Source organism: Talpa europaea (assembly GCF_964194135.1).
Source record: "Talpa europaea genome assembly, chromosome: 5".
Classification (NCBI taxonomy): domain Eukaryota; kingdom Metazoa; phylum Chordata; class Mammalia; order Eulipotyphla; family Talpidae; genus Talpa; species Talpa europaea.
In genome coordinates this window covers 58,211,640-58,233,426 of record NC_140071.1, presented here as the reverse complement: position 1 = coordinate 58,233,426, position 21,787 = coordinate 58,211,640, and the positions used below count along the sequence as shown (strand labels likewise).

Genomic DNA, 21,787 nt, shown 5'->3' with positions numbered 1-21,787 from the left:
AATTTATTATTTAATAAAAAGTTCCTTGATTTGGGCCTCCCCAGTGGCGCAGCAGGTTGAGCACAGCACTGTGAAGCTGTCCACAGCCTCTGCAGTGCCGGTTCGATTTCCGGCCAGCCGCGAAGATCCCACATGGCGTGCAGACCTCTCCTGTCTATCCTGCTGCTCCCCTCAGCAGTGTTTTCAGTCCTTCTGCCTATTCTGCTCCCTGCTCTGTCTCTGGTGAATTCTCTCGCCCTCCCGCGCCTCTGGCCTGTACCCCAGTGCTTGTATAAATAAATAAATCTTAAAAAAAAAAGTTCCTTGATTTACTATTGTTTATAAACCACAGTGTATGTCCAGAGATTCACACACACCTACTGCTAATAATTCTTTGTATTAAGTTTTCCCTGTTTAAATTACTGGTGTGATTTCCATCTTCTCACTGGACACTGACTGATATAATCTCTTTCAGGAAAGAATCTCCTTTAAAAAGTTCTAATTTTTTTCACAATGAACTGATACTGTTAAAAAAAAATTAGAACACCTCAAATAGGATCTTTCACCTAGGAGATGCTCAATAAATCACAGAATTTTTGCCAACTAGAATTATAAGATTTGGAGTAATTGAAGCCCATATACTGTTGATGAAGTTGTAAAATGGTGCAATCACTTTAGTAAACAGTCTGGCAGTTCTTCAAAATGTTAAATCTACAGTTACCATACGATCCCCCAATGTTATTTCTAAGTATACACCTAAGAAAAATGAAAAAATACACCATTTGTAAACTTGTACATGACAGCTCAGTGCAGCATTATTGTAAACCACTCAAATTATTTACCATTAATGATAAATAAAATGATATATGCATACAATGGAAAATTATTAAGGGATAGCATATTTATATAACACAGATGTACCTTAAATGTGTCATGCTAAATGAAAGAAACCAGAGCCAATCACAAAAGACCACAGATTATAGATTTCATTTGTATAAAATACTTAGAACAGACAAGTCTATAAAGTGAGAGTGTTCACTGAGCTGTTGTCTAGGGCGGGAGCAGGAGGGGATGGCATCAATGGGGAGTGACTGCTAATGGATATGGGATTTCATCTGGGACTGATGCAAATGTTCTAAAATTAGATCATGGTGATGTTTGCATAGTTCCATGAATATACTAAAAACAGCTAACTGTACACTTTTTTTATGGTGAAAAAATTATATTTAGAATTAGCAAGCTGGCCTCAGTTTAGATGATCCCAATTTCATTGGCAACATCCAACGCATCATAGTCACAAGTCAAAAGTATGCCCTCTTCATTCCATCAGGCCTGATCAGGCTGCTGACCTTGGCCCCGTCAATGTCATGGAGCTCCTGCACAGCCTGTTTGATCTGGTGCTCGTTGGCCTTGACATCCACAATGAACACGAGTATATTGTTATCTTGTAATTTCTTCACAGCTGACTTTGTGGTCAGAAGGAACTTGATGATGGCAGGTGATGTAGCTTGTTTCTCCCGAGGGTACTTCCAAGGATATTTGTGTTACCTTCAGAGTCACAGTGTTCTGGGCCTCCAGAAGGGGAGCAACAGGTGGATCTTCTTTTTCTTGTGTCTGTGGATACCCTTCAGCACTGCTTTCTTGGCCTTCAGAGCCTCTGCTTTGGCTTCTGCTTTAGCGTTGGGAAGGCCAGGGGCTTCCTTCTTTACTTTGGGGGCCATCTTCGTGAAAAGTGTGCTTTAAACAGAACAATATTTATGTATGTGAATTATTTCTTAATGAAGCTACCTTTCAAAAGTATTTTTATTTCTGCCACTATAGTTCAGGAAATGTGTCAAAGTAAGGCTAAAATTAAATCAATTAAACTCAATAAATCACCAAAAAAATTTTTTAAAAATTCATCTGGCTATTTGTTTCCTTTTATTTACTTTTTTTTTTTAATTTTTTTTTTTTATGGAGGCATGTTTTATTTATTTGTTTGTTTGTTTGCTTTGTTTATACATGCAGTGGGTACAGTCAGAAGCGCGGGAGGGTGAGAGAATTCACCAGAGCCAGAGCGGGGAGCAGAGCAGGCAGAAGGACCAAAGTACACTGCTGAGGGGAGCAGCGGGCGGCAGGAGAGGTCTGCGCGCCATGTGGGACCCTCCTCTGGTGGCCGGGGAGCAGCCGGGGATCGAACCGGCGCTGCAGAGGCCGCGGGCAGCTTCGCAACCCAGCGCTCAACCGCTGCGCCACCGGGGAGGCCCCTCCTTTTATTTACTTTTAATAAAAGTTATTTTGAGAAACTTCTGAAGGACAGTGAATGATTTTTCTCAGATATTTTATAATAGGCTGTTTCATCAGCCTTCCTGAAGGGTATGCTTTGTTGAATGTGATTTAATGTGTAATGATTTTAAATCAATGTTAAAGATCAGTTCATAAGAGATAATAAAAAGTGTGATGGAAATGCCACAGGGAATCCAAATGTAGCTCAGATTTAAGCAAATTTTGCAAACACGTAGTCTTGATGTTGAATGCTGAAGTTTGATGATGTAGCAGGCACTCTGAAGTCACCCATGCTTTAGCGAAGTGGTCGAACGGCATGTCAGAGGCTACCTGAGAATCAAAAAGTATCCTGACTCTTTAGAATGAGGATCTTTTTGAAAGAAGTTACATGATCTAATAGTTATTTACTATATTTACAGCCATTTTCCCTAGGAATAGTGGCCATTATTTCCTTTTTTTAATAAAGGTTTCTGTGGTTACTCTTGGTGGAAAAAAGAAGTGCAATTTTGGAATAATTAAATCCTCTGTATACTTTTCTTTCACATTACTCATCTATTCTTTTGCTCCCTGAGGAAGTTGCAAAGCAGCACCTCAGGAAAAATACCGGAAAATGCAATTCCTTTTTCTTCCTCATATTTTTTTGTGTGCAATAAGAGTCCCCATAAGAGTTTTCCATCAGAACTTCAAATGCATAAGCTAAATTTAATTCTAATTGCTACTTACATTAGCTGATCTCACGTTTAAGTCACGCTGATGACATTTATCAAAGCTTTGAAAATTGCTTAAGCAATTTCTCCTTACTTTAATAAATTGTTAACTAGATGTTGCTCAAGGATTTTTAAAGTTTAATTTATGCCCTCAAATTTCACCTCTTTTATTTTATTAGGTAATACATTCAGTGACTGAAAATCTTCTATCCACAAAATACAAAGGAAACTAGTCTTTATCTGAATACTATAAAATTAATGTAAATTAATATAAAATACATATCAAAATATAGATATACAATAGACTCAGAAAAGTAGATACAAATAGAGATTAGATCCAAAGTATTTATGTAAAATTAAAAAAGAAATGATAACAAAGTACAAACTTTAAAATGTGGTAAAGAAAAAAGTGTTGCAAAATCCAGAAAAAAATTTTTCTTAATTAGATGCCTAACATATTTCTAGTATACTTTCATTCCTATGGTTTTGGCTAAATAATCTTTAGCTGTCTTGTCATTTGACAATGATTTTTACCCCAAAAAATACTACTTAAGAAGCATCTCCTTTAGGTATTAATTGTTCTGTTTGGTTCTCTGCAAACATTTGGGATCACTAATCTGAGAAGTCATTGTTAAAGAAAATATTGCTCTTCGTAACAAGTCATAACAAATGATGACATATTTCTCAGAATCAATGGCCTGGTCCTAACGCAGCAGCCATCGCTGACCATCATGCCTTCTGCTGATGGTACAAAGCAAGTTTTCTTTGCTCTCATTTTCATCTTCTTTCTGCATTTTCACTTCCTGCTTAAGGCCCTGGTTCTCATAAGCATCTGTATGTCTTCTGTCATTTATTTAACTATACTTCTGTTTTTTTTTTCTTTTTATTGGAGTAATATTACTTTACAGCCCAGTCTAAGTTTCAGGTATAGTTTCTCACCTCAGCAACTGCACACATCCATCACCGCATGTCCTCTCACCATCCACCACCACAAAGTTGTTTCATCTACTCATTCCCTGCCCCTCCTTTCCAGCTGGTAAATTCACCTATATTTTTTGACTCTCTTCACACTCTTCCTATCTTCATGATTTTGAGCATCAGAACATTTAATTTATAGTGACACAGTAAGAGAGCTTTTGATGTTTTGAAGCTTCTGCTAGACTTCCTTCTCTCGATTTTTGATTTTGGCTTCCCCTAGTAATACTTCTTTCATATCTATATTTTGGTATAGTGAATAATTTTTTAATAAAATAAATAACATTTAATTAATGTAATACCCCTTATATAATTTACATAAATAACTTATCTTAAAGCACATACAAGAATAAGAGCTGGGATACTCTTTAGTAAAGCGTAAGACAGTAAATATTTTTGGTATTTGGGAGCCATACAATCTCTGTGTCAGCTACACAACTGTGCTGTAATAGCACTAGAATAGCTATAGACAATACATAAATAAAATAGCTATAGCCAATACATAAATAAATAGGCAAGAATGTGTTCCCATAAAACTCACTTAAAAGTAAGGCAGGAAGCTGGATTTGGTCCCCCGACCATAGTTCACCAATCCCTGCCAGAGAACAATTCAAATGAATTTTTAAAGTGTAGTACAGTGCATTGAGCTACACAATTACTCATATCATGTATGTGATCACAACTCTTATACAGCATACATCAACTTCTTAGTGAATGTTGGGAGTTTGATCACTTGGACACTTTCTTCTCTGGCTGCTCTACACCATTACTTGCAATAAGGTACACCATTCCATCTGCAATCACAAGATTTTAGAAGGAATATGTATATCTGAAATGCTAAAATGATTGTTTTTGTCCGGAGCCGCCTGGAGCATGCGCCGTGTTGCGCAACACACGTGCCATTAATTAGTTTTCGCTTTACCGTTTTGCCTGCTGAGAAACCACAGGTGTTTCCTATTAATCAAATGAGACTGGGAGGTACGATGGGAGGAGCTACCAGGATATAAGAAGAGAACCACGAGAAGGTCGAGAGATTATTGCGAGAGGTTATTGCAAGAGAGGTTATTGCGAGAGGAGCAGAGAGAAGGTCAGGGAAGGTAGAAAGACAGGGAAAAGTAAAAGAAAGGTAAAGGAAAAATAAAGAAGTAAATGCTAGCGTCAAGTTGTCTCAAGCCCCTCATTTCAATCCTCAGCCCTTCTCTTTTCAAGCCTACGAATCCCGTGGGTCGGGGACAGTTTTAGCATTGGGAAATGCTAAAACATGTTGGGAAGCATAAAACACACAACTTCACATATATATACTATAGTATGGCAACAGCTTTGGGTCTTACATGGAAATTCTTACAGATTCTATTTTTCAGATTCCCCATCCCAAAAAAAAAAAGGCTACATTTGTGATTGATATGAGACATTATCAAATATATTGCCGATAGGAGAAAATTTCCCATTTTGACCAGAAATCAATGGAAACACTTTTACAAGCCTGGAAATTAGAAATATTTTCCCAGACTAACTTCTGTTCTCAACATTTCCAATCTTGCTGCTGGACATACATGCATCTGGTGCTAGACTGCTTATGATACAGTTATAGAATGACAAAACTCTGGCTCTAAGCTTTCTTGTCACTCAGCTGGCTGGGTTGACACAACTCCAAACAGTTGACACAGTTACTCTACAGAGTGAGCAGCAAGATTATTACTGAAAGTCATTTCAACACCATAACTAGCAATAACTTAGCTGTCTATCTGTATTCATTTCCCGTGGCTGCCTTAACAAATTACTGCACAGTTTGTGGTTAAAACAGCACACACATTTATTCTTTTCCAGTTCTGGAGAAATGTGAAATCAGAAAATATGAAACCCATTTCCCTTGGCTAAATTTGAGGCATCTTAGGCCTCCCCAGTGGCGCAGCAAGCTGAGCACCACGCTGTGAAGCTGTCCGCAGCCTCTGCAGCACAGGTTAGATTCCTGGCCGGCCAGGGAGATTCCCACATGGTGTGGCCCACCTCTTCTGCCTCACCCACTGCTCCCCTCAGCATGCATTTCAGTCCATCTGCCTGTTCTGCTCCCCGCTCTGTCTCTGGTGAATTCTCTCATCCTCCCACGCCTCTGACCTATACACCAGTTCTTGTATAAATAAATAAATCTTTAAAAAAATAAAAATAAAATAAAATTGAGGCATCAGCAGGGCCATACTCCTTCTGGAGGATCGAAGGGAGAATCTTGTTTCCTTGCCTTTTCCAGCATCACTTGGCTTTGGGGATCCTTCTTCATATTCAAAGTCATCAGTGTAATGTCTTGCTTCAGTGTTTCCTTTGCCTTCTTTCTTTTATGTCAAATCTCCTTCTGCCTTTTTTTTATAAGGATCCTTTATTGCATGTAGGATTTAACCAGATAATCCAGGATAATCTTCCCATCTCAAGATATTTAACTTCAGTCACCTTTGCCATGTAAGGTGACATTCCTAAGTTCCAGAAATTAGGAGTTGGCTATCATTGGGGTCCAATATATAGCCTATCACATTAAATATGTACAAACGTATGTACAATTCAATCTCTAACTAAAGTTCCAGTAGTTTTAGATAAATCCTTCATTAATACAATATTTACCTTTCCCAGGGTTCATATGTTTTTGTTTTCTTGGTCAAAAGCATGTCTATGCAGATTTTCTAGTAATATCTTGTTTACTTGCTTCACTTTTTTAAATTAAAGTAACCAATTACGTAACTGAGGTAATTCAAACCTACAATTAAACATTTTAAAATGTACAATTCAGTCACTTTTAGTACATTCACAGTTGTGCAAACATCATCTCTGTCATTGTTAGGGGGAAAGGATGTCCTGCGCTAATCCCATACAGGCTTTGTGGACTCCACCCCGACTCCAGACCAAAGCCATCAGGACATTGGGAAAGACAAATCCCGTCACCACCAAAGGGAAGGTGGCTGGGACCTGAGGGTGGAGTTAAGCAGCCAGGGTTGGTAGAAAAACCAGACACTTGGGCCTTGGGCTCTCTCGCTCTGTTGCTCGCCTCCTGGCTTCACAGCTCCTGGCTCACGGCCCGCTCTGAGTGCCATTTGGGATTCCAGATTGGCGTATCCGGTAGGACACATTTAAAACTTTGTCTCCCACTTTTCTCCCTGAGCTGTACATTTCCTCATTTCCCCTTCCCTTGTAAATAAACCTTTTATTAACCTTTTGTGTGTGCCTGCAGTAGAGCATTGATAAGTCCTTTTAAGCGTGCGGGTGAGGACCCACAGTCAGGCACCCCGTTTTGTATCGGGGCTGCCCTATAACGTCATCGCTGTTCCAAAGCATTTTCACACTTTAAAAGAAAAATTTGTAATCATTAAGCAGTCACCCCTCATTTTCCCTACCTTCATCCTTTGGCACCGCTAATCTGTTTTTTGTCTCTATGGATTTACATGTTCTGAATACCTCATATAAATGGAATCATACAATGTGACCTTTGTGTTTGGTGTCTTTCACCAATGTTGACAAGGGTTGTCCATGGTGTTGCATGTATCAAATACTTCATTCCTCTTAATGACAGGATAATATCCCATTGTATAGATATATTACATTTTTTAAAAATCTACTCATCAGATATTTGAGTTGCTTCCACCTTTTGGCTATTGTGAATAATGCTGCTACAAACACCTACAAGGATTCTATACCCAATTCCAATGTGTTTTTTTTTTCCTCCGTACACCACCAAGCAATTCTCCAACACCAGTTGGCTGTACCACATCCAACTCAATTCTGATACTATCTCTGGATACTATCTGATAGTATCTCTGATACTATCCAGAGCTAGCATCAGATTCCACAGGTTAAAAGTTCAATCCCCACCCTTCAGATGTCAATAAAAAGTTTAGGTTGCCTGAAACCATAAACTATGTAAAGAAAACATAGGCAAAACACTCCATGACATAGGCTTCAGAGATGCCTTTGTGGATTCATCTCCAACAGCAAGAAAAACAAAGGAGAATATAAACAACTAGGACTACATCAAACTAAAAAACTTTTGCACATTAAAAGAAACATCACTAAAACAAAAAGACACCCACATTGAATGGGAGAAAATATTTGCCCATAATACATCTGACAAGGGACTGATATACAGGAACTCATATAACTCAACAAAAAGAAAACAAAGAACCCAATCAAAAAATGGGCAGAAGATCTAAGAGACACATCTCCAATGAAGACATATGGGCACATAAAAAAAAATGTTCATTATCACTAATCCTCTGGGAAATGCAAATCAAAATCATGAGATACCATCTCAAACCTGTGACAATGGCCCATTTTAAAAAGAGCAGAAACAAGAAGTACTGGTGAGGGTATGGAGAAAAAGGAAACCCTGTACATTGCTGATGGGAGCATAAACTGGTCCAGTCCCTGTGGAAAAAAGTATGGAGGTTTCTCAAAACATTAAAAATAGATCCATCATATGAACCAGCAATTCTATTCCTAGTTATCTATCCGAAGAATACAAAAACACTAATTCAAAGGGATAACTGCACTCTTTTGTTCACTGTATTCCTACATACGGTAGCTAAGTTATAGAAACAAGCTAAGTGCCTAAGTACTGAGGAGTGGATCAGAATAACAAACAGTGTGTATACATACACACAATGGAATACTACTGAGTTATTAAAAAAAAAAAAAGATGAACCCTTGCCATTTGTGACAACATTGACAGAATTGGAAAGGATAATGCTAAGCAAAATAAGTCAGAGGGAGAACGACAAATACCTGATAGTTTCACTTATATGTGGAACATAGAGAAACAAAACAAAGGTCAAGCAAAACCAAACTGATAACAAATCCTTGACACTTGACAGCAAAACTGAGGTACCCAGAGGGGAGCATGGCAGAATGGGCACAGGGGAAATATGGGGCCCAGTGGAGCATGGTAGAGGATTACTGGGACTTTGGTGGTGGGCCTGGTGTGAAAATAGGTATTTATAGAGGTTTGAACCTAAAACACATATAATGATGTAAACCAGCATTACCTCAACAAACATTAACTGGAAGGAAAATAATATACCACAAACGGTAAGATACAATAATTTATCATCAAAGTTTTGTGAGTTAAAATAATACTACGTTAAATGCACATCTTAATTTTTGAAAAAGTATGACTATGTATCTTAGACCCTAGGATATAGTTAACTTATATAAAGTTAAACAAATATGACAATCAGACTTTCTCGTGGCCTGTGCTATACAATAAAGACAGCAAGAAAGTGAACCCTGAAAAAGAATAAATTCATGCAAATCTGTAAAGTACAAACATTGTGGGTGCTTCTTTAAAGTTATAGACAGAAATTAGAGGTGTTTTTATTTTCCAAATCAAACTACTGGAAGGTAGTTTATTTTCCAAATCAAACTATAGGAAGGTAAGCTATCTAAGTTTTCTACCTTGAACCCTGAGAGCATAGGAAAAAAAAATTGGCAATAGTTACCATTTATTAAAAACTGACTTTACAGGACTTTGTACCAAGCATTTTTGTTAGATCAGCTTACTTAATCCTCCTGACAACTCTGTTATAAAGATAAAGAACCTTGAGCTCAAAGGCATTAAATAATCCATATGCTTATAAATTAAGAAATATACTTTTATATGTACTCAGACTCAAGAAACACAATTGAAATTATAATGCACTTCAAAGTGATTTATAATAAAAATAGTACACATCAAAAGTTATTGGAAGCTACTAAAGCTGTGCTTCAAGGAAAACTTACAGCTTTACATGCATATATTGGGGGGAAATCTGATAACTGGTGATCTAAGCATTTATCTCACAAAATCTAAAGAAAATAGCAAATTAAAGTCAAAGAAGCAGTGAAGGAAATTACATAGGAACACAAGGTAAAGGAATAGGAAGCAAATGTACAATACAGAGATGAACAAAATGAAAGACCCTAGTTCTTCGCTATAATAAATATTCTGCTTAAAATGGAGCTAAGACACCAGCACAAAATTCTTTGATTCCCTAAACTGAATGCGATGGTCTAAAGAGCTACTTACAACTTCCACCTGGTTGAAGACCCCCAAGTATAATCTTAAGGAAAACATGCTGACAGATGATAGAAGATAGGACCAAACGTAAACAAAGACGCCAAATGATTTCAACAATAACTCATTCTTGTTATTGCAACATACTCACAAAGTTTTTTGAAGTCTATGTCTTTCCCATTTTAAAAGTCTCCCTCAAATCATTATTTTGTAGAGGGAAAAAAATGAAACAAATTATCTATTGCTGCTTGTGAAATATTGCATTTCATACTGAATAAGAAGCTTTATATTACAATTTTACACAAAAGGAAGATTTTTGGTTAAATAACATTCTCTGCGGAATGTTAAGGGGAAAAGAGCTCTCTTATAGTTACTATTGAGATCCTAGGTACAGAAGTTATATGCGCTTACCTGACATTCTCCAAGTTCCTCACATAACACTCTGCATACCCTGTGATATTTAACAAATATTAACTCAACATCTTACTTCGGGTGTTTACATACCATATTGAGCTAAAAATCCCTGCAGATTTTGGAGTGTAGTCGCAGGACCAGCAACCTGGGGTCACCTAGGAACTTGCTAGACATGTAAATCCTCAGGCTGACTCTGAGCCCTACTGAGTCAACATCTAAAGGTGAGCCTCTCCAGGTGAGCAACCTGTTTTTAACAAGCCTCCTTCCCCCACCCCGTGATTTTAATGCACGCTGTAGTTTGAGAACCACTGCTCTTAGGAAAGTTGAAAACAGACCTCAGAAGCATCTCAAAATGCCACGTGAAGCAGTAGCTGTAGGAAGCATGCAGGATTTTGCACATCCACCTGTGATGGCGTTTAGAGCTCTTAAAGGCTCTGACTAAAGCAAGAGACTAATTAAAAAAGAAGAGCTTCCTTGACTCTCACAAAAGACAGGTTTACATTGTAAAAATGGACCATAAACAGCACTTGCAGCATACTGCAAGAAATGACAAGAAATTTAATGAGCTTGTATCACCAAGATACACCTAACGGAACATTTTATCATTCAGCAGAGAACAGCTAGCCCGCTCTTAAAAGACAACGTTAACAGGGAAATAGACACAAATAAGCAAATGGGGAGAAACGCTATTTCAAGCACAGCCAATTAGAAAATGACTTGATGGATGGAAAATAAGATGCACTTTATCACCAATTATCCTAAGGTGACAATGACTAAATTTACTTATATTTCTCCTGACGTAATCCTGCCTCTATTTGGGGAAGGAAAATGAAGAAAAATGTTTCCTAAATTTCCCTAAGCTCACAGGTTTTTGTGGGTTTTTTTGTTGTTTTCATTCATTTGTCAGTCTACATGTCTATATAACTTTGGGGGTACAATTTCACACCTCCGTATGTACACATGCTTCACCCACCTTCCACCCCTCCATGCTATTGTCCTATACCCGCCTGTCCCCTACCCTCTTCTTCCTCCCCTGTTTCCTCTGGGAACCAGTGTATTTTTTCTAGTCTAAGATTTGTTTTTGCTGTGCTTGTCCAGTATGGTTTTGGTTATATGTGTTCCACTATCTGAAAGCATTCAGTATCTTTCACTTTCTGACTTGCTTCACTTAGCACATCACGGAAGCTCACAGCTGTTTGACTAACCAGGATGTCTAGCCAGGTGAGGCTCTTCAGAGCCTTAGCAGCATCAGTCTCTGAAAGTAAAACTAAACACTGCCTTTTCAGCTTTGCTTTTTTGTTCTTTTTGTTGTTCTGCTTTTATTTTTTGAATATGTACTTTCTCCTTACCTGATTTCTCCTACCAACTACCACTCCCACATACAAGTTATTGTACCACTAAGTGAAATTTCCTAAAGGTCAAATCTCTGTTCTCCCTGGATGGAAAATGGTGGGGTAGTGGGAGACTGTTATGCTACCTAGAGGATTCAGAACCCCCCACCCACTGGTGTCTGTGGCAGGAAACATTGAGTTTGACTTGTGCAATACTTCTCCCCATCCTCCCCCTGCCTGGGAGTGTTGCATCTGAAGGAAGTGATACAAGACTCCATTAGCCAATTGGAACCAGTGAGGGTGAAAGTCTAATAATGGTGGCCATCTTAGTAAGGGCATGCTAGACCACACTGCTTGGGGGTGTGGCTTCCATTATGTCCTCTACTGCCAAAGTCCCTGACAAATTCCTGGGCATCGCTATTGCATCTGAATCTTCCAACTATTTCCATGAGCACCATTCTGCCCATTTTTTAGAATATTCTCAATAGTAGCAAGATATTTTTCCTTTAAGTGTAGACTTGAGTTTTGAGACAGCCAAATGGCATTTGGGAACAAGGGATGACACTAATTAATACTATATGTCCATAGTCACACATAAAAATGATGTGATTATTTTGATACTAGTTTTCCTGCCTGAAAAAAGACCAGGGAAATGATGCCCAAATATCTTGAATAATGGAAACATTGTTCATTTGAATGCACTTTTTAACATTTCTTAATCTCACTCTTTAAGAGGATGGTGTTCATTTGAATACAGGAATTTATTCTTGTATTTAGAAATTAAAATAAATCTCATTACTGCCTACCTACTGCACAGCTAATACGAAGCCCATACACAACCTCACAAAAACCCTACAAATACATTATAATTGGTAAGAAAAAAATTAGGCTTGCAGAATCACAATTCAGTTACTTTAAACCTAGAAAAATAAATCTGCTTTGTTCTGCCTAATATTGCACTGTCTACAGTTTAACAATAAAAATAAAGTAGCTTAGTCCTGACAGTACCCCTACATAAGTATAAGCTCTATAGGGAATAAATAGTATTTTTATGACCTTTGACAGAATCAAATGTTTGAATTTTCTTAAGTAGCTGTGCAATCTTGATACCTATATATTCATTTGAAATACATACATAGAAGGTGCTAAACATACTTTTTTTTTAGTTTTACTCCATGAATTGAGCCCTAAACTTTTTTCTCCTGTGATTTTTTAAGTACATTTATTGAGACATATTTCACATAGCATACAATTCACCCATTTAAATGTACAATTTAATGGTTTTTAGTATAATCAGTTGTTCAGCTATCTCAACCATGGCTTAAGAAACATTAGTCAAAGGAAAAAGGACATAAGAGAAATTCCCTTCTCAGGTTATATACAATACCATATTGCAGTTAGTTTTGCCTGACATGTTATATTATAGCTTTAGGATTGCAAATTCATTCAGCAACTTGAGATGGCAGGAGGGAGGTAGGAAGGAAAGGCAAAACAAAGTTTTATTTATGGTAGGGGTTCCAATCCCTTCTAATGAATCTCTGATTAGAATTTGCCAGGATTTGTCAATTAACAAAATTTAAATATATCAGAAGCCTTCTCTGATGCAATCAAAACTGACATTTGCTTTAAAAGTCAGTTAAAGTGAGGAACCATAAAATATATAATAGGTACTATAATCATTTTCTTTTAAACCACATATACATATTTAAAGAGTTCTTTTAATCTGCCAAGATGATATATGATTTTTCACAATATAGTTCTACTTTTTAATCATTACAACATTAACTGTTAAGTTAGTGGACTTAATGTAAAGTATATGGTAAAATATGGTGTAGCGGCAGGAAGGGCACAGAGCAGGATTTCTATAACCTGAGCAGACGAGTTAAAGGAGGAGTCCTGGAGCCCTCAGTAGCTTTTGCAGGCTTTTATTGGGATTTACCAGGTACATGGCAGGCAGAGGTGCTGGGGGACTGGGAGGCTGGCAGGCCTCCCAGCCCCCAGTAAATCTTCACTCTTTCTGTGCTCTTCAGCAGTCTCTCACCACCCTTATAAGCTCAGTCACTCAGCCCAGGTGAATCCCATCTATATAGGCCCACACTCTATTCCAGGTGACCGCCATCAGGCATGCATTCAGGACCACAGGGTCCCATCATCAGTCCTAATGGCGGGAGGGTAAAATACGTGGCTTTCTTGGTCACTTTAACTCTGGATTTGATTCTTTGCTTCTCTTTTTCCAAATTGAGAGCAGTCTTTCTAATGCAGAACATTTGTGATCTGCATTATTCATGTTGTGGACTGAACATCTGTGGCCCTCTGAAAGTCGTATGTTGAAACTCTTATCTCAGTGTGATGGTATTAGGAGGCAGAATCTTTGAGAATTAGGTCAAATGGTGGAGCCCTCATGAATGGGATTAGTGTGCTCATATGAGGCCAGAGGTCGCTGACTGGCTCACATGCGAGGCTGCAATAAGAAACAGGCAGTCTGCAAGCCTAAAAGGGTGCCCCACCCGACACCAGATCTGCTGTCACCTTGTTTCTGACTTTTTAACCTCCACTAATTGAAGAAAACAAATAAACAGGTTGGAAGATACATTTGCTTAGGAAACATTAGGACAGAAAAGAAGCAAGTTTAGAGAACATTTGGAATACTCATTAAGTGTTCTCAGTTACTGAGAGCATGAACCATCTCCCATTATCTGTCCTTAGAAAACAAAAATATATCCAAAGGAACTGAAATCAGGATCTCAAAGGGAGATCAACACTTTCATATTCACTGCAGCATTATTGACAATAGTCAAGGCATGGAGACAACCTATGTCCATTAACAGATAAATGGATGAAGGAAGTGTGGTATATACACACAGTGGAATATTATTCAGCCTCCATAAAAAGATAGTCTGCCATTTGCAGCAATTTGGATAAACCTGGAGGAGGTGATGCTAAATGAAATAAGTCAGACACAGGAAGACAAATGTCATATGGTGCGCTCAAGAGAATCTAAAATAATGAATGAAATTCATGGAAGCAAAGAGTAGAATGGTAGTTACTGGGAATTAAGAGGAGGAAGAATCAGGGAGGTATGTGTCAAATGGTACAAAGTTTCAGTTATGCTAGCTGAAAATGAGTCAATTGTATAGCCTAGGGCCTAGGGCTAACAATACTGTATTATATACTTAGATATTTACTAAGAGGGTAGATCTTAATGTTCTTATCATACACAATAAAAAATAAAGAGGGCAGAAGGAAAGTTTTGCAAGTAATGGATATTTATGGCACAGAATATGGCTTCATGGTATATACTTATTTCCAAACTCATAAAGTTGTGTACATTAGAAGAGCATTTTTGGTATGTCAATCACGCCTTACTAAAGTGGCTAAAAAAAGGAAGTGCTTATGCTAAGCAAAATGAGTCAGAAGGAAAAAGATAAATATCAGATGGTTTCGCTTAAAGGTAGAAATACAAAGAAACCAAACAAAGGCTCAGGAAAAAGACAAAACCTGTAAGCTGACCATAGACCTGAGGCATACAGCAGAGAAGGGGTCAAAATAGGGGAGGTAAGTGCACAAAGGGCTGTGGTGATGGATCACAGGTATTGCGGAGCAAGAACTACGGGGACTACACATGAGAAGAGAAATCAAATACTGTCCAAACATAAATAAATTTAATTTAAAGAAAGAAAATAAAAATAAAATGCCATATTTTATAAATGTCTGATACCACTTTCATACTACTAAAAAAAAGTTGAAATGTTGCCAATTAAACTGACCCACGATTGAAAAATGCATCCTAGTTTCAGCAATGTTAATATTGTGGAGAAAAACAATGTATGTCTTAGAAGAAATAAAATGTGGTTGCAGAGGTGATTGAATCCTAAAAGCAAAAATTAACTGATCTTTTAAAATTGTATTAGGGATACCCAAAAAAGATACCAAAATTAAAAAATTGCAGCAAGAACTTTTGAAATAATCAAAACAAGTATTTCAGCATTTATAACACAGAATTTACTATAGAAAAATCTAACAAAGATGTAGGTTATTGAAACTAATATTGAAGTGCCCCCTAAGTGTCTAGTATTCAAGTGGTATAGCTAAGAAAATGAAAAAGCCTATGTAATGGGAACTAGGGAAATGCCACAAACATCTGTGGAGGCTGCTGAGCCATCCGAATGGTTACTTACAGGGAAGCATGGGGCTCTCCCAGCAGGATGACCAGCTCAGGAAGTTCTCAGGAGCACACAGCTGCTTTGAAAGTTGTTTTCTGAGAAACCTGCACATGATGATCTCTAGGCGCTTTCATGATCTCGGTTCTTTTTGCTTAAGGAACAGAATACAAGTCCTGCCAATTACATCCTTTCCTGCTATCTGCAAACATGGCTAGTGATAGGGAAAAAAATTCTTACATTAAAAAGAATATGAATGAAGCATAAAAATATAAGAATTTTGAAATGGCATCATTCTAGACTATGTTAATATAAATTGAAATATCAGGAAGTCATAGCAAATGTTAAAAGGAATGTTAACTGCTTATAACTCAGTCCCCTTCTAGGGGCTATAAAAGTTTGAACATTTGGGCTTTTGGTTATAAAATATTATACACTGGTAAAGGGAGTATTTTTCACATTTCAGTATGTAAAAGGGCTAATCAAGTCAAGAACATTTTAATGAAATGAGGAATAATTTCAAAGAGAGAATTTAATGCTCCCATTTTATATTGAATCAATTAAGCCAAAAAGACTGACATAACCTTGGCTCTGACTTAATGATAAAACTTGAAACCAGGCATCATGACATGAGTCATTTGATCTAATAGGACAACTTGCAGCTCTGTGCCAGCTCTACTACTCAGCTTCCCAAGCTACTGAAAAATTACCATGAACATGAATAATGATATAAAAGGGTATCTGGTTTATATAAATAGGAATCAATACAAATAGGGAAAGGACCATTTATTGTGATGAATGTGTGCACTGAATGTGAAAAGCAAATTATTGAAGAAAGAGTGAAAGGCAAAAATCTATAAATATCCAGGCTCTCTGCAATAGAAGGGGGTTAACCACATGGAAATTAAAGAAACGCTAAAGGAAAACACTGTGAGTTCACATGTGGAGAAAATATTAAAAGCATCTCACTGCAGGCAATAAGATTAAGGCAATGCATTTATAGAACCAGTTCTAACATTCATTAAATGTTATGAAATGGAACATTATAGACCCAGAGGCGTGGGATATGAGACAGTTAATGGAAAAATAGAAATGGAAAAACAACAGGATCACTCTTCTAAATAAAGCACAGGAAGGTTCATCAACACCAACAATTTTTTTGCAACCTTTATGAATAAATACACCAGTACAAATGAACCCATGCATGCCCTGTAAAAACTTGGAAAGAGAAATCATGGTATAGCAACAACCTCGGAAGGATCTGAAAGTTAATTCCAAAGAGCAAAAGTATCCTGATCTACTGGGCTGGAATAAGTAGAAAAGGAAGCCACTTTGGAGATGTTATTTGTGAGATGCCAAAATAAATGTCTCACTTAAAATAATTCTGCTCTGCTCTGACACCATTTATGAAATCCCCTTATTACTCACCCTAGAAAAAGCACTTAAGGCTCTGTCAATAGTGCCTTACTTCATGCTAGTTCCACTGAAAAGATGCCTTTTGCTGTGCCTTCCTCACTGGTGGACATGTTTTTCAGAGCTCAGCTTAAATATTAGATCCTCAGTGACACCTTCCATCTCTCTCTGGGAAAATTGCCTTTCTCTCCTCTGCACTCTGTGGGGTTCTGCAGTGTCAATGTTATCTTCTACTTACATGTAGACAGGTTTGCTTCCTCATTGGACTGAAGTTCCTTCAGAGTTAGACTTAGTTTCCTTGCTCCATCATTGCCCAGATTAGAGCTGGGGTGTAAACCAGAGGTGAGGAGGTGGGGGGAGGTGGGAGGATTCACCAGAGACAGGGTGGAGAGCAGAACAGGTGGATCTACTGAAATACACTGCTGAGGGGAGCAGTGGGCAACACAGGAGAGATCTGCTGTGCCATGTGGGTCAGCTCCCTGGCCAGGGATCTAACTCGTGCTGCAGTGATTGCCGATAGCGTCATAGTGCTGAGACTTAACCCCTTGTGCAACCAGGGAGGCCCCCAGCTAACTAGTTTTTGTGGAGAAAAGTAACACAGCCTGGATAAATTATGGTGAGTATATCTTGAAGGGAAGGGCAATACTGTGCGGGATCCTGTTTCACCAGCACCTAAAGGCATCTCATACAAACTCATGCTCGATAAACACACAAGCATGGCTTGTGTGGGAATGAAAAGAACAGCAATATGAAAGAAGGGACACAAAGGAAGGCTATAGGTGCTAAAAATGTCCACTTTCACAGATTCACTTGGTTAACTTGTGACGGGATTTGGTGTAGTGAAGTGGAAGGGCACCAGATCATCAGAGACCACAGGAGCTGAAGTTAGGTATTTGTAACTGGGTACCTTCTGAATCTCAGTTTCCTCATCTGCATCTTTCTGCCCACTGGGATTGCAAAGATTAAGCAAGAAAAAAGTATATGACATCACTATACAAAGTACTCTAGGTATGAAAAGCAATGTTTGTTTTGGTCTAATCAACAAAACAGTGTAGGTAAAAAGCCACATGTTAGAAAAATAAACATCATATGCAAGGAAACTGAAGGCTGGTTTTAGCAATCTAGGTTGGCAAAATGACTACCAAAAATTCTGCAGTATTTTATCAACAACTTTGATGAAACAGATTACGGGCATATAACAAGCAAGTATTGATGCTAACAAAGGAAAACTATTGTTAGCTATTGTGTATTAAAACAACTGGCATAATATAAACAAGAAATGGTAGTTGAAGTTGTAAGCACATTATGACAAGCCTAAGGGAGATAAAACTTCTCTCAGCAAAAAGCATTTCATGATGCATTAGCTATACACTTTAAACTTACCCTGATTAGCTTTCTTCTATTTGATGGCAAGTTGATTTGCCAATTCTTGTCTTCAACTCAGAAGACAAGAAGATGCTGGCAGGAAAGTAAGAACAAGACAAGAAGGGACCAGGTGTAAGAAATGATTTTTTTTTTTTAATCACAAAATACTAGAACTGAAAGCAACTTTACTACACCTACCCCAAAGATCATCACCTCTACAAATAAAGTATGACCAACATGGGATATTACAACTTTCTTTGCATTAAATAATTTGTTGTAGTACCTAAACACTCCATTTCTCCAATGGTCCCTCCACTCAATAATTTTTACTACCTTCTTGACTGGAAAATACTAGAGTTTGCAAGCTCTGAAATCCAATCCATTTATTTTACTCAAGAGGCAACCAAAGCCCAGAGAAATTGTAACTTGCTTAAGGTCACTTGCCCACTATTTACTAGTAGTGCTTAAACAACTTAAAATCCAAATATTCTGATTTCTAACCAATATTGGTGCTACAAATTCTAGCAAGAAGGATTGTTGAGTATTAATTTAGTTGGAAAGAAGGGACTAAGAGTATTGCCATGACACTGCACTTGCATAGCAAATACACGTTTACTTATGTTTATGTTTACTTTTGTTTAGAAGAGCTTCCCCAAGTTATCCTGTCATCTCACTGCCATTGCTAACACATTGTTTTTCCCACTACACTGTCCACATCCAGTAAAGTCACTTATCTCAGTAACCTTTAAGAAGTATCTGGATTGTTGCTTATAGTCTGTTGACAACAGCAACTCCAAAGACCATTATTTGTAAATGCATTTTAGCCTAGATTTTTACCTCTGCATTTATAATAAAGTGGTTGATTTCAAGACCAAAAACTTAATTTAGTCTGAGGAACAAAACAAGATTTATTTTAAGGAAAGAAAATAGGCAGTTATTGCCTTATTGCAGAAGACCTGCACAAAATTATCCTTTCTGAAACTGAAATTTGCAGATATTTTATCCTTTAAAATCTAGTAATAACATTTATCACAAATTATCTGCTGCTACATTTAGGTAATGGCTCATTTTTACTATTTATAGCCCACTTCTGGTAGATATTTAGTAAGCAGTATTCTCTTCAGAGATGGGGTTGGGAGGCAAGATATGGTCATAGAGGAGGCAAAATATTACTCACAGTTAGTTTTACAAGAATAATGCTCAATTTTTAAGTTTCTTTTACCTGTAATTAATGACTTATTTACATAAAATATACTGGAATTTAAATTAACTTCCTAGTTTTTCTTTTATGTTATAGTAATTTCCAACACAACACTGACCTCTACTGGGAACATCTGTCTTTGTTGGATGGATGATGACTTGTGAAAATTCAGCCTAAACCAGATACTTTCTGGGGTTTTACAAGATCAGCAAATCCAATTCTCTGTGAAAAGGTAAGAATGAGGAACTTTCCAAAAGCAAAACCCTCATCATCTTTAAGCAATAACTGTGTTTAGTATTGTACTTAATATTTTGATAAGTAGAAAATTTAAAGAAATTTACAAATGATGTCAGTGTTTTAAATGTTAAGTATAGCCTCATAAAGAGTTAAAAATGAAGTATTATAATCCAACCAGAGTAGACCATTTTATAGGTTATATTTAGAAAAGTCTTGAAACATTTTCTAAGTATCAAAAACCCTATGAACAAAAAAGAAATACCTAGGAGTAAAGTTAGCAAAGGAAGTGAAGAACCTGTACAATAAAAACTATATGACATTGTTAAAAGAAATAGAAGACACACAAAAAAGGAAAGATGGTCTCTGCTCATGAATTGGAAGAATTAACATTGTTAAAATAGCCATCCTACCCAAAGCAATATATAGATTCAATGCAATCCCTATCAAGGCACCAATGGCATTCTTCAAAGAAATAGAACAAACATTACTGTAATTAATATGGAACCACAAAAGACCCAAAGTAGCAAAAAACAATCCTGACAAACAAAGAGGAAGAGTGGCTAGTATCACCTGCCCAGATTTCAGACTATACTACAAAGCTATGACAATCAAAACAGTATGGTACTGGAACAAAATCAGACACACAGACTGATGGGATTGAACTGAGAGCCCAGAAATAGGCAAGAAGAATGATTTCATTTGTTTTCCTCTGCCTCATAATGACCTCTTTATTCTCACGGTAGATTAGCCTGCACTGGTACATTTTAAAATCTCATTTAAGTAGCTTTCATTCACATATTTAAATCTTCAAAATATCTCCCTCATAATTTGCTTTTTAATAATTGAGTCTAACACAGCTCTGTTTAAAAATAATAGATACACAGAAATAGAAATCAGTAACTAGAGATAAAGTGGAATCATGGGGTCTAAGAAAAGTCTACATTGGCATAATTATTTTTTAGCAGCAGTTTTGCTCTTTTGTACATTATCACTGAAATGCTTATCGCTAGGTCCTCTCAAAAGGTCAAAAGTCCTTAATGGAAACTGAGCAAAAGACTTCTTTATTCCCATGGTGGATTAGCCTACACTGATTAAAATAAAAGCACTTCAATTTTAAGTGTTAACTGTGGTTAACTTATTTATTATGAAAATAAAATGATCTTTAGTCCTGCTTTTTTTTAATAAAGCTTTGTTTTACTAGAATATAAGAAGATTTTATTATTATTAAGAGAAATGCTGGCAGCGATTTATGTAAAATTTGTGGGGGTTGGAAGAGGAGAGAATAACATGTGTTATGTTCTCCAGAAGAGGCTCTATACATGTTCTCAGCTTTGATAGAGAAGTACCAAAAGAGGTATTATAAAATGAATAGACTTAGCCAAATACATATATAACTTTTGGTTTATGGAAAACAGTTTATTCTAGATCATCAAGTGAAGCAAACAATTCACTGAACAATTCTCTAAGGTAGACTTTGGAAAACTGTAAATAAATATTTGACTAAATCTTTGATTCACTAGGACATTATGAAATTTACATTAACAAACACCAAAATTCCATCAGGAGTTACTCATAAAAGTATACTGCTAAATTAATGAATACATCCACTCCAATCCCAGGTAATATATTTTTTCTACAAAATTTATACTTAGTTTCCTCTTCTGTACATACATAAGCAGTTCAGGAATATCAGCTCTCTCTATGTTTCCTAT

General features: G+C 37.1%; 1 pseudogene across 1 annotated transcript; it reads right to left on the bottom strand.

The window, feature by feature from the left end:
• Nucleotides 1–1,230: 1,230 nt before the first annotated feature.
• Nucleotides 1,231–1,700, bottom strand: LOC311171323 (large ribosomal subunit protein uL23-like; annotated as a pseudogene). The gene has a single exon. The product of its transcript is annotated as a large ribosomal subunit protein uL23-like (transcript).
• Between the last annotated feature and the right edge of the window lie 20,087 nt (nt 1,701–21,787).